This window comes from Lissotriton vulgaris, chromosome 6 (genome assembly GCF_964263255.1).
Source record: "Lissotriton vulgaris chromosome 6, aLisVul1.2, whole genome shotgun sequence".
NCBI lineage: Eukaryota > Metazoa > Chordata > Amphibia > Caudata > Salamandridae > Lissotriton > Lissotriton vulgaris.
This window is the reverse complement of record NC_141694.1, coordinates 28,966,816-28,979,703: the sequence shown is the minus strand read 5'-3', so window position 1 is coordinate 28,979,703 and position 12,888 is coordinate 28,966,816. Positions and strand designations below refer to the sequence as shown.

At 51.6% G+C, this 12,888-nt stretch overlaps 1 protein-coding gene and 1 pseudogene across 2 annotated transcripts in view; one reads left to right on the top strand and one right to left on the bottom strand.

Annotated features, from left to right (window-relative positions):
• DAAM2 (dishevelled associated activator of morphogenesis 2) overlaps nucleotides 1-12,888 on the top strand; it is a 683,417-nt gene that overhangs the window by 55,520 nt on the left and 615,009 nt on the right. The window lies entirely within an intron of this gene.
• Nucleotides 8,028-8,707, bottom strand: LOC147706749 (uncharacterized; annotated as a pseudogene).

The window sequence follows — 12,888 nt, the reverse complement described above, 5'->3', positions numbered from 1 at the left end:
TGCCGGGATAGCTGATCAGAACGTGGATGTCCAACCTCACGCGTGGAGAGGAATACTTTAACTGTTGAACATCTGAAATATTCTTTTAGAGTTTTCTTGCTTTTTTTTTTAACAGAAACCCACGTGTACTTTTCTTTAGGAATGCTGTCTGCTGAATGTGCACCTAAAGATGTTATGTTGTTGTGGTTTGCAGATTCGTAGAGCCTGCCATCACCCGATCTTCTCTTTTTTATTGGGTTTTATACGAATTCATGCCAGCCATCTGTTTTAAACTGTATTCCTGATGTATTGCTGGTTGCATATGCTTTTATGATTGTAAAAAATAGAATACAGCTTTTTGAATGGAATGGAGTCAGCAGTTTTGACATTTAAGAGAACAGGATTATGTAGACTTGGCAGAACAGCAGTAAATGCTTCAAGCATTTCTGACACATCATGTTCTTATCACAGCTGACTACTGATGTCATCACTAGATTGTAATAGGTAGGAAAAATAGAGACTGGATTCTTTAGATGGACTGCAAGCTCTCATGTATAGTAGTGTTACTACACTGTCCTTAAATGTGCAGCTTTAGTATGCATGTTCTCTCTCATAGCAGCTTGACAGGTGCTATCAGAGCTAGACATGTCCTATTCTTTTCTATTCACATTGTTATTCTGAATCACTCAGACCTCAAGAAAGCACAACGTTGGTTCTCCGATGACGTAAAATTTAAGAAACTTGCTCTGCGTCAAGCTGAACATAGCCTTCGTCAAGAGCAGTGGCTTCAAAGGACAGCCCGGATGGGGGTAGGCGAGGGCGACATGCCCTGCCCTTCACAGTCCATGGGGTGCCTGCCATCCAGAGATAGGCAGGGAACGGTAGCCTTCATACCACAACTGCCGCTACAGGAGAGAGAAAACTGGACACTATTACCAAATCTACTTGAAATGCCTGTTGACTCAACCCCAGACGGATCTTTTCTTTGGGAGTCCGACCTCTCGCCCGTTTGTCCTCCGCCGGCCTCTGCCACAAATATTTGGCTGTTTTTCACTTTTCTCTGGCGCCCGTGAAGCCTGCGCCTATTGGTAGATTAATCATTCTTTTCGAAGAAATTCGCCCCTGGGCGCATTTCTTAAATGTTTCCCAACCTCTGGGCACACAGAGGCAGCCGGCTCACGAGCGTGCATGTGCGCAGGCCGCTCTCACAACAGGGTGTGCCAGTACTAGCCTGGATCAGGGGTACGAGATTGCGTGAAGATACAAGCTGAGGTGAGCAGTAACCCCCCCCGCCCCCAAACCCCTCACCCCATGTCCCCCCCCCCCCCGTCGGAGCTGGGATCGAGAGCCTGCGGGCGTGCGGTCTAAGTGTGGATTGGGCTAAGGAACTGCTTCTGGAGGCCACACGAGCGCCTCGTTGTGCAGTGAATAAATAACATATAAAGAGCCTGGGCCTACGTGAGGTGCACTGGTCCTGCCAGCAGGGGGAGTCTGGAGCTGGTGACTGCCGCCGCTGCAGTGAAGGCGGGCCCCTGTGTACCCAGTCCCGGAGGTAGTGAGTGCGGCGCGGCCTAGCCCCAGTTAATGGTGGCAGAGGCGGATGCAGGCCGGGTGCGGGCGGCGTCCCGTGAGCTGCAGAAAGGTGATAGGGGGCGTGGGTGGTGCCGGAATTCACTGCGTGCGGCTCTTGGAATTATGCTCTGGGGCTCTGTGTGTGGGCGTCTGGCTCTGTGTGGGCGTCTGGCTCTGTGTGGGCGTCTGGCTCTGTGTGGGCGTCTGGCTCTGTGTGGGTGTCTGGCTCTGTGTGGGCGTCTGGCTCTGTGTGGGCGTCTGGCTCTGTGTGGGCGTCTGGCTGTGTGTGGGCGTCTGGCTGTGTGTGTGTCTGGCTCTGTGTGTGTGTCTGGCTCTGTGTGTGTGTCTGGCTCTGTGTGTGTGTGTCTGGATCTGTGTGTGTGTGTGTCTGGCTGTGTGTGTGTGTCTGGCTGTGTGTGTGTGTGTCTGGCTGTGTGTGTGTGTGTCTGGCTCTGTGTGTGTGTGTCTGGCTCTGTGTGTGTGTGTCCGACTGCGTGTGTGTGTGTGTATTTGTGTGTGGGGCTCTGTGTGTGAGCAATGCCAATAGCTCTAACTTTTCCAAAGGCGAAACCATTGCATTGTAAATGCTTGTTTCTCCCTTGAACCCATGGCTAGTGGCTTCATAAGGCATGACGTCATGCAAGCAGCCTCAGGGCGCTGTCTGGTACCGATAAGAGGGTAGAGGGAATGGGAAGCGCTTCAGGCTTGAAAGGCTGAACATCGTGGCGCTACTCGCCTCTACCTGTCAAATTCCCCTCCTCCCTCTCTTCATCTTACCTGCGCCCTTCTCCCCCCCCCCCCCCCCCCCCCCCACTGTTGTGCAGCTCGTCTTTTCCAGCTTTAGTTACACAAGTACCACACATGCTCACAGCCTATGTGTGCCAGAACAACTGAAAGCGCCGCGAAGCCGTGCCAGTGTCAGAGTGTGCGCTACAGAAACGCCAGCTGGCAATAGCAGTGTGACTGGGGCCTTCCAAGGGTGGCCGCGCCTTACCACGAGGAGACCCGTGTGTGCTGGGAACACGTCCGGATCCGTGACTAACTCTGTCCCAGCCCTACTGGCTTTGTCACAGGCACCGTCGCCTGTCCAGAGGTGTGGCAGGCCGGTCAAGTCACCAGAGAGGATGTCGTGGAAAGAAAGCTCGCCAGAAGCTCGAATTTGGGGACTTGTGGTTTTATTTAATCCAGTATAAAACCAGGACTACAAATCCCAGAATTCCAAGAGAAACCCCGGGAGAGGACTCACTGGCCAAGCGTGGAACTGGAAGCTTTGCAGCTGTGTCTGGGGTGTTGGAACTCATGATGAGGCAGTTATTGATGGCCCCACTGGAATGTCCGGGGGGAGGGGGCCGAGTCAGTGACCCCGCCCCCGGGCCCCCAGCAGCGGTGACTCGGTGGGAACGGAGCGGCCAAGGTTGGCCCGGCCCAGGGGACGCCTCGTGGAATCCGGACGGAAAACATAGCCCGGATTCCTGGGAATCCGCCGGGCTGAGACTGAGGGGCAGAGCAGGCGGCCCCCCCAGGGGAGCAGAGGGAAGGGCTGGGGCTGGGACCGGCTGGGCGAGTGAGGGGTGACTGACTGCCCGAGGGAGTGAGGTTACATGAGGTAGGCTGTGCAGGGCACCTCTTGCCACCCCTCACCCACCGTGACACACTGACCCCAGGCATTGCTTGCACCCGGGGTGGGCGAGTCAGAGCACTCATGGGCGAGCCAGCCAGAGCCGAGCCCGGGCACCGGTCTGGCTCTAGAAGCCGAAGGCCGAGCCGAGCCGCAAAACAGCAGCAAAGGCAGCAGGGGTTACTTTTGTAACAGGGGCGCAAATAAGATAGTTCCTTAACACGTAGAAAATTAATGTTTATTTAATGACCACTTGTGTTTCACCGACAGTTGCCCGAGTATAAGTTTCAGGCAGGGTGTCTGTCCCACCCTCAAACACACGCTTCATGTATGTGTTAACAGTAATACATATTAAAGTCACAGCACACCTTTCCGCTCGCCCCTGATGCAGTGTTACCACTTTGTTTCTGCACAGCCTCTGTAGCCGTAGCGTGCCCCTTTTCACCTGTCTATCTGCTTTGTTTTATTAGTGTTCCCATGGTGGTCGTATGGAGTGTGTGTTTCTGCAGTATTTCCTCATAGCTTCAGCAATATTCTCTCTTTGTTTCAACAGTGTTCTCACTAGGTTTTCGCACTGTTCCTTCCTTGTTTCAGCTGTGTTCTTACTGGGTTTTGGCACTGTTCCTTCCTTGTTTCATCAGTGTTCCCACTGGGTTTTGGCACTGTTCCTTCCTTGTTTCAGCTGTGTTATCACTGGGTTTTGGCACTGTTCCTTCCTTGTTTCAGCTGTGTTCTCACTGTGTTTTCGCACTGTTCCTTCCTTGTTTCAGCTGTGTTCTTACTGGGTTTTGGCACTGTTCCTTCCTTGTTTCATCAGTGTTCTCACTGGGTTTTGGCACTGTTCCTTCCTTGTTTCAGCTGTGTTCTTACTGGGTTTTGGCACTGTTCCTTCCTTGTTTCATCAGTGTTCTCACTGGGTTTTGGCACTGTTCCTTCCTTGTTTCAGCTGTGTTCTCACTGTGTTTTCGCACTGTTCCTTCCTTGTTTCAGCTCTGTTCTTACTGGGTTTTGGCACTGTTCCTTCCTTGTTTCATCAGTGTTCTCACTGGGTTTTGGCACTGTTCCTTCCTTGTTTCATCAGTGTTCTCACTGAGTGTTGCCACTGTTCCTTCCTTGTTTCATCAGTGTTCTCACTGTGTTTTCGCACTGTTCCTTCCTTGTTTCAGCTGTGTTCTTACTGGGTTTTGGCACTGTTCCTTCCTTGTTTCATCAGTGTTCTCACTGGGTTTTGGCACTGTTCCTTCCTTGTTTCATCAGTGTTCCTTCCTTGTTTCATCAGTGTTCTCACTGGGTTTTGGTACTGTTCCTTCCTTGTTTCATCAGTGTTCTCACTAGGTTTGGGCACTGTTCCTTCCTTGTTACAGCTGTGTTCTCACTGGGTTTTGGCACTGTTCCTTCCTTGTTACAGCTGTGTTCTCACTGGGGTTTGGCACTGTTCCTTCCTTGTTTCATCAGTGTTCTCACTGTGTTTTCGCACTGTTCCTTCCTTGTTTCAGCTGTGTTCTCACTGGGTTTTGGCACTGTTCCTTCCTTGTTTCATCAGTGTTCCTTCCTTGTTTCATCAGTGTTCTCACTGGGTTTTGGCACTGTTCCTTCCTTGTTTCATCAGTGTTCTCACTAGGTTTGGGCACTGTTCCTTCCTTGTTACAGCTGTGTTCTCACTGGGTTTTGGCACTGTTCCTTCCTTGTTTCATCAGTGTTCTCACTGGGTTTTGGCACTGTTCCTTCCTTGTTTCATCAGTGTTCTCACTGAGTGTTGCCACTGTTCCTTCCTTGTTTCAGCAGTGTTCTCACTGTGTTTTCGCACTGTTCCTTCCTTGTTTCAGCTGTGTTCTTACTGGGTTTTGGCACTGTTCCTTCCTTGTTTCATCTGTGTTCTTACTGGGTTTTGGCACTGTTCCTTCCTTGTTTCAGCTGTGTTCTTACTGGGTTTTGGCACTGTTCCTTCCTTGTTTCAGCTGTGTTCTTACTGGGTTTTGGCACTGTTCCTTCCTTGTTTCAGCTGTGTTCTTACTGGGTTTTGGCACTGTTCCTTCCTTGTTTCAGCAGTGTTCTCATTGAGTGTTGGCACTGTTCCTTCCTGGTTTCAGCAGTGTTCTTGGTAAACACAGTGAGAACACAGCCAGAACAAAGAAGTAACAGTTTCAAAACATACCAAGAACACTGCTGAAACAAGGATGGAAACTCATGGATGCAAAAATATGTTTGGCACAGGACCCCAGAATCCTTCAGATGTCCAAGATAGTTCTGCTGCGCGTGTTGGTACAAAGCCATTCTGATCCTGCTCAGTGGGTTCAGGCGCATGCAGCTGCTGCTGGACAATGTCCTATCTCATACTAAACTGCCCCGTACAGGCATATTCTGGCGCTGGGCAGTAGGGTGCAGTGGCATGCGGGTGCTGCACGACTGGTACATGCGCATACCGGTGCCAGGGGGGACACGTGTTTATTGGTGCTGTGTAGCAAGTTATGACTTTACATTTTGACTGCACCAGATGGTGGTACCACCTACACGGATCAAGAGCATCCAGGCACCAGACTTCATGGTGCAAGAGCATAATGGTGCTGTGCGGTACGGGTATATATGTACTGGGGGCAGGGGGCACTTAGCACAATGTGTGCTCACACCCTGAGGGCTCCCAGGCAATTGAGCAGGAATGATTTTCACACTGAGAGGGCTCCGGGGCAGTTCAGCAGCACATGGGCTCAAACCCACTGGGCCCCGGGACAGTTCAGTAGCTCGTGGGCTCACAACCCCTGGGCAGCTCAGCAGGGTGGGGGCTCACACCCAGAGGGCTCCCGTGCAGTTTAGCAGCACCACCCTCTGGTTCACCACTGCCACCCTCTGGTTCACCACTGCCACCCTCTGCTTCACCACTGTCACCCTCTGGTTCACCACTGCCACCCTCTGGTTCACCACTGCCACCCTCTGGTTCACCACTGCCACCCTCTGGTTCACCACTGCCACCCTCTGGTTCATCACTGCCACCCTCTGGTTCACCACTGCCACCCTCTGGTTCACCACAGCCACCCTCTGGTGCACCACTGCCACACTCTGGTTCATCACTGCCACCCTCTGGGTCATTACTGCCACCCTCTGGTTCATCACATCACCCTCTGGTTCACAACTGCACCTTCTGGTTCATCACAGCACCCTCTGGTTCACCACTGTAGATTATGGGGAGAAAGCACCATCTGGTTCACCACTGCCACACTCTGGTTCATCACTGCCACCCTCTGGTTCATCACTGCCACCCTCTGGTTCACCACTTCCACCCTCTGGCTCACCACTGCCACCCTCTGGTTCACCACTGCCACCCTCTGGTTCACCACTGCCCCCTCTGGTTCACCACTGACACCCTCTGGTTCACCACTGACACCCTCTGGTTCACGACTGCCACCCTCTGGTTCACGACTGCCACCCTCTGGTTCACAACTGCCACCCTCTGGTTCACGGCTGACACCCTCTGGTTCATGACTGCCACCCTCTAGTTCACCACTGCCACCCTCTGGTTCATCACAGCCACCCTCTGGTTCATCACAGCCACCCTTTGGTTCATCACAGCCACCCTTTGGTTCATCACAGCCACTCTCTGGTTCATCACTGCCACCCTCTGGTTCATCACTGCCACCCTCTGGTTCATCACAGCCACCCTCTGGTTCATCACTGGCACCCTCTGGTTCATCACTGGGACCCTCTGGTTGACCACTGGCACCCTCTGGTTGACCACTGGCACCCTCTGGTTGACCACTGGCACCCTCTGGTTCATCACAGCACCCTCCGGTTCATCACTGCCACCCTCTGGTTCACTACTGCCACCCTCTGGTTCACTAATGCCACCCTATGGTTCACCACTGCCACCCTCTGGTTCATCAAAGCACCCTCTGGTTCACCACTGCCACCCTCTGGTTCACCACTGCCACCCTCTGGTTCACAACTGCACCTTCTGGTTCATCACAGCACCCTCTGGTTCACCACTGTAGATTATGGGGAGAAAGCACACCTGCCCAGCCTCAACCGGGGGCTCAAGTCCGGCACCTGCTTCCTTATCTGTAAGTGATTCCTGTTGTGGCTTAATTTTTGTTACAGCCTGGAGCATTGTGCCATACTTGTAACTATTCTCTGACCCTGCTTCGAGGGTCAGAGCAGGGTCAGAGAATAGTTGCAAGTAGGCAACAACTCTCGAGGCACCGCTCAGGAAGCACTTACAGGGTTACAGCAGGTGCGCAAGTTGAAGTTAATTTCTTTGTAACCATTTTGTAAATGGTTACAAAGAAATTAGCTTCAACTTGGGCACCTGCTGTAACCCTGTAAGTGCTTCATGTACTTCAGTTTTTGAAAATCCGTCCCGCAAGCGATTTCGCGGATTTTTCTGCAATTTTGCAAGATTCGCGGACTGCAAAATTGCAGAAAATCCGCAAATTCCACGAACGGAACAGATTTTACGCCCATGCTTAGTGCTAGGTACACCCCTCCCACTGGAGTGACCATGTGCTGGAGGCCCATTGCCCAGTGGTTACCTCCCTCGGGGAACCCCCTATGCCTCAAATACCCCAACGGGCTGTGCTGTTATGCCAACATGGCTCCAATGCGCCTGTGCAGGGATTGGCTCAAAGGCCCCTCCGGAAGTAGAACTTCTCCACCCCACACCCTCCAGCCTACCGGCCTTTATCTCCCCCTGGAGTTCCATGAGAGACCACTGTCCCCCCAGGTGTCCCCATTAACAATGGTGATCCCTAATAAGGACTGTGAAAGGACTCACCAGTCATGACCTTACAGTCACAGGCCAGCATAGTTGACCGGCTATCTGCCCCCCCCGCAGCAGAGACGTCCTAAGGTCATGCCCTGTCCTGTGTCCCTACCAACCATCTAACAAGTTCTCTAGGAAAATGTCCTTGCCCAGTTTCGAGAGGTGAACTCCTACTCCATCCTGCAAGAACAACCTGTCCCCCTGGAGGCACCCATGTGAAATGGTTTGGAGTTTTGCTGACCTAAACAACTTGTCAATCCTTTTATTAATTCTTTTTACCGAGTTGTTCAAGGTCCAGACAGACTCACCCCCTGTTATTGGAACCTGGGAACGATGTGGAACCATGCCGAGACTGCCTGTGGGCACATCCTCGCCAACCATCCTATTTCGGTGTTCAGTGTCTCGATAACACCCTTCCTACCCAAATGCACCAAGTTGTTGCCTCCATAGACACTCAATTACCGCTGCGGGGGCATGTGAGATTTAGCTGGCAGAACACCCATCAAGCTCCGCAACTGTTGCAGGCGCAAACTTCCTTGCCCACGCAAAGATACATTGCAACCTGCCCGCCTGGCCCTTTCCGTATAGTTGCCTGCGAAAAAATGATCCTTCAACCTGTTCACGTAGGAATGACCTACTATCCAAACTTCCATTTCACCTGGCCCTGAGGCGGGGACCTGGACTGGGTGAGGCTCCGGCGACCAGCACACGACGGTGAGCTTCCTTCCTGCGGCACAGGACATGAAAACTGCGGGAACCCGAACACAAAAAACACCGTCATTAGACATATAACTTAAGGCATGTGTAAACGCACATATGACTTATAACGATCAGAAGACCAACAATCAATTCTCTGTATTGCTCGCCCCGAAAGGCCTCCGGCTGTGGCCTCAGTGGCTGCTCCAAACCTGAAAGAATGGGTACAAAATTTGGATGGATCCAACCCTGCTGCCCCAAGCGCTAAGCCCAGAGCCCTGCCAAGCTGAAATTTTGTATGCAGGGTGCTATCTTCATGAATTAAAAGTGGACGCCCCGCGGTCTGTAGGCCATGAAAGATTTGTGGTTGCCCACCAGACAGCAAGATCTTCCTTGTGCTTTATGCAGTATAACATGGTCTCCCCTGCCTTTTTGGTCTGTTTTTGATCTCTGGATTGATAAATACCGCAAGCTCCCCTGTATTTGGACATGACCAAATTGGAGCCCTCCGTGCCAGTCTTGCTTGTAACGCGCCACCAGTTCTCCAACCCTGAAGGTGCCATAGAAGGCCAGGGTAAAAGCCGCCCTGAAGACCTGAACCTCCCCAGTGGATCTGCACCCCCTCCCCAGTGCCCCCAGTACCACTGACAATGTGTCAATGCCAATTGGGTGCCGGGCATCAGACTGAAGACCTTGCAAATGCTGCCACCCCTTCAGCGCCCTTTGCACTATGAAAGTGTTGGTGGGATCCTGATGACTCGAATTGTTTGCGAAAAATATGGCCCCATGTGGGGCCTTGCGCATGCCGCAGAACGCCCCATCTCTCAAAGGCCTTAGGAAAGATACAACAGCAGGTGGCACATGCCAGGTCCCTTCCCAGCCATCCCCAAGGAAAATGCAGTAGGCGCTAAAAGCCCCCTCATAGGTCCGCCTGGTCCTGGGTGCCAGGCTAGCTGCCACAAGGTCCCATAGGCCCGGGTACCATGTTGCCATAGCTGGCCTGGAAATGGTGTTGACTTTCTGTTGCTCCTGGGTGGTGTGACATGAATACCTGCATCTTAGTGAGACATAGCATCAGCAGCGTGATTCAACACTCCTGGGACATCTTTGGCCCTAAACAGCACATTCAAGCTCATGCATGTACTATTGATTTTATCAGCCGGAGCATCATTTTACAATTAGCTGCTTGGTGGTTAATGCCCTCCCCACAGACATGTTATTGGGCCAAAAAAACACAGATTGTTTGCATAACTGTTCTGCCAGATGGTTAATGCCACCAAAATGGGGAACCAAATAACCCGATCTTAACAAAACGCCCCTAGACGCACATTCACTGCAAGAATGGAGTATCGTCCCCAACCATTGGCTCCTGCAAGGAGCCCTTTGCAAAAAGAAACTGGCCACCCATATTTAATGGGCTAACTCCTGGTCCACCCTTAAAAAGCAGCGACCAGGAAGGCATTCGCCAGGGTCGCTGCATGGGGCCTACATCTAGAACATTTTGAATGCTTTGTAGCAGTTTCACAATCCTTTAGAGCTTTAAATTGCTCATAAGATGTGCTTTTTTTGTTGTTGTTGTTCAGAACAGGTCAGGTCATAAAGAGCTCGTGCATGCTCAGCTCACTTGAATCCAAAATTGTCACCAATGTCAGTGGGACCTTCCAAAGTGACAAAGCTAGGTAAGGTCTATTGCACTTCTAGGGAGAATCACAAACAACGTTGAGCGTTTGCAAAGGCCCAATGAGGGATGGCTTGTGTTCAGTGCCGGGTGCTTTGACCGTCCCTAAGCACCAGGAAATAAACCTCTTGTTCGTGCCTCGGCAATGCCAGCCTTTTCCATATGCATGAGTTGCCACCCACCCTTGAGGAGGCAGAGGAGGCCTGGTCACTCAGCGCCCAAACTTCACTTCACTCCTCTCCCAAACCAGCCCTCTTCATGGTACGCCGAAACCAGACAGAACTGCTTCAAACACAAACTGAAGAAAGCTTTCCTCCTGGTCAAAGAGTCGAATCTCCTCAATGTAACAGGTGGAGACAGAAATACCCTGATGCCCCCAGGTTAAGCGGTGCTTGCTTCACAATATCTTAGACAGTAAACTTTCTGTGAGATGAGTGGACAGGACATTCGTGCTCTGGGCTCTACCTTTTCTCTGTTTTTTCTCTGTCTTGTGGGCACTCTGTGGAGGAGCTGTGCGCTTTACAAGTACCCTTTTACATGACATAGTGCACGGTGCCATTGTCGGGCCTCACAGCGCTAGTGAGCCCCAGTGGATTCGAGGCTCCATCAGAGAATGGAGTGTGGTTCGGTTCTGTACCCTATGGTTCTGTACCTGTGGTTCTGTACTCCTGTGGTTCTGTACTCCTGTGGTTCTGTACTCCTGTGGTTCTGTACCCTTTGGTTCTGTACCCTGGGGTTCTGTACCTGTGGTTCTGTACCTCTGGTTCTGTACTCCTGTAGTTTTGTACCCTGTGGTTCTGTACTCCTGTGGTTCTGTACCCTGTGGTTCTGTACTCCTGTGGTTCTGTACTCCTGTGGTTCTGTACTCCTGTGGTACTGTACCCTGTGGTTCTGTACCCTTTGGTTCTGTACCCTGGGGTTCTGTACCCTGGGGTTATGTACCTGTGGTTCTGTACCCTTTGGTTCTGTACCCTGGGGTTCTGTACCCTGGGGTTATGTACCTGTGGTTCTGTACCTGTGGTTCTGTACTCCTGTAGTTTTGTACCCTGTGGTTCTGTACTCCTGTGGTTCTGTACTCCTGTGGTACTGTACCCTGTGGTTCTGTACCCTGTGGTTCTGTACTCCTGTGGTTCTGTACCCTGTGGTTCTGTACCCTGTGGTTCTGTACCCTGTGGTTCTGTACCTGTGGTTCTGTACTCCTGTGGTTCTGTACCCTGTGGTTCTGTACCCTGTGGTTCTGTACCTGTTGTTCTGTACTCCTGTGGTTCTGTACCCTGTCGTTCTGTACTCCTGTGGTTCTGTACCCTTTGGTTCTATACCCTGGGGTTCTGTACCTGTGGTTCTGTACCTGTGGTTCTGTACTCCTGTGGTTCTGTACTCCTGTAGTTTTGTACCCTGTGGTTCTGTACTCCTGTGGTTCTGTACCCTGTGGTTCTGTACTCCTGTGGTTCTGTACCTTGTCGTTCTGTACCCTGGGGTTCTGTACCTGTGGTTCTGTACTCCTGTAGTTTTGTACTCCTGTGGTTCTGTACCCTGTGGTTCTGTACCCTGTGGTTCTGTACTCCTGTTGTTCTGTACTACTGTGGTTCTGTACTCCTGTGGTTCTGTACCTTGTCGTTCTGTACCCTGGGGTTCTGTACCTGTGGTTCTGTACCCTGGGGTTCTGTACCTGTGGTTCTGTACTCCTGTAGTTTTGTACTCCTGTGGTTCTGTACTCCTGTAGTTTTGTACTCCTGTGGTTCTGTACTCCTGTAGTTTTGTACCCTGTGGTTCTGTAACCTGTGGTTCTGTACCTGTTGTTCTGTACTCCTGTGGTTCTGTACTCCTGTGGTTCTGTACTCCTGTGGTTCTGTACCCTTTGGTTCTATACCCTGGGGTTCTGTACCTGTGGTTCTGTACCTGTGGTTCTGTACTCCTGTAGTTTTGTACCCTGTGGTTCTGTACTCCTGTGGTTCTGTACTCCTGTGGTTCTGTACCTTGTCGTTCTGTACCCTGGGGTTCTGTACCTGTAGTTCTGTACTCCTGTAGTTTTGTACTCCTGTGGTTCTGTACTCCTGTGGTTCTGTACTCCTGTGGTTCTGTACCCTGTGGTTCTGTACCCTGTGGTTCTGTACTCCTGTTGTTCTGTACTACTGTGGTTCTGTACTCCTGTGGTTCTGTACCTTGTCGTTCTGTACCTTGTCGTTCTGTACCCTGGGGTTCTGTACCTGTGGTTCTGTACCCTGGGGTTCTGTACCTGTGGTTCTGTACTCCTGTAGTTCTGTACTCCTGTGGTTCTGTACTCCTGTGGTTCTGTACCCTGTGGTTCTGTACCTTGTCGTTCTGTACCCGTGGTTCTGTACTCCTGTAGTTTTGTACTCCTGTGGTTCTGTACTCCTGTGGTTCTGTACTCCTGTGGTTCTGTACCCTGTGGTTCTGTACTCCTGTTGTTCTGTACTACTGTGGTTCTGTACTCCTGTGGTTCTGTACCTTGTCGTTCTGTACCCTGGGGTTCTGTACCTGTGGTTCTGTACTCCCGTGGTTCTGTACTCCCGTGGTTCTGTACTCCCGTGGTTCTGTACTCCTGTGGTTCTGTACTCCTGTGGTTCTGTACTC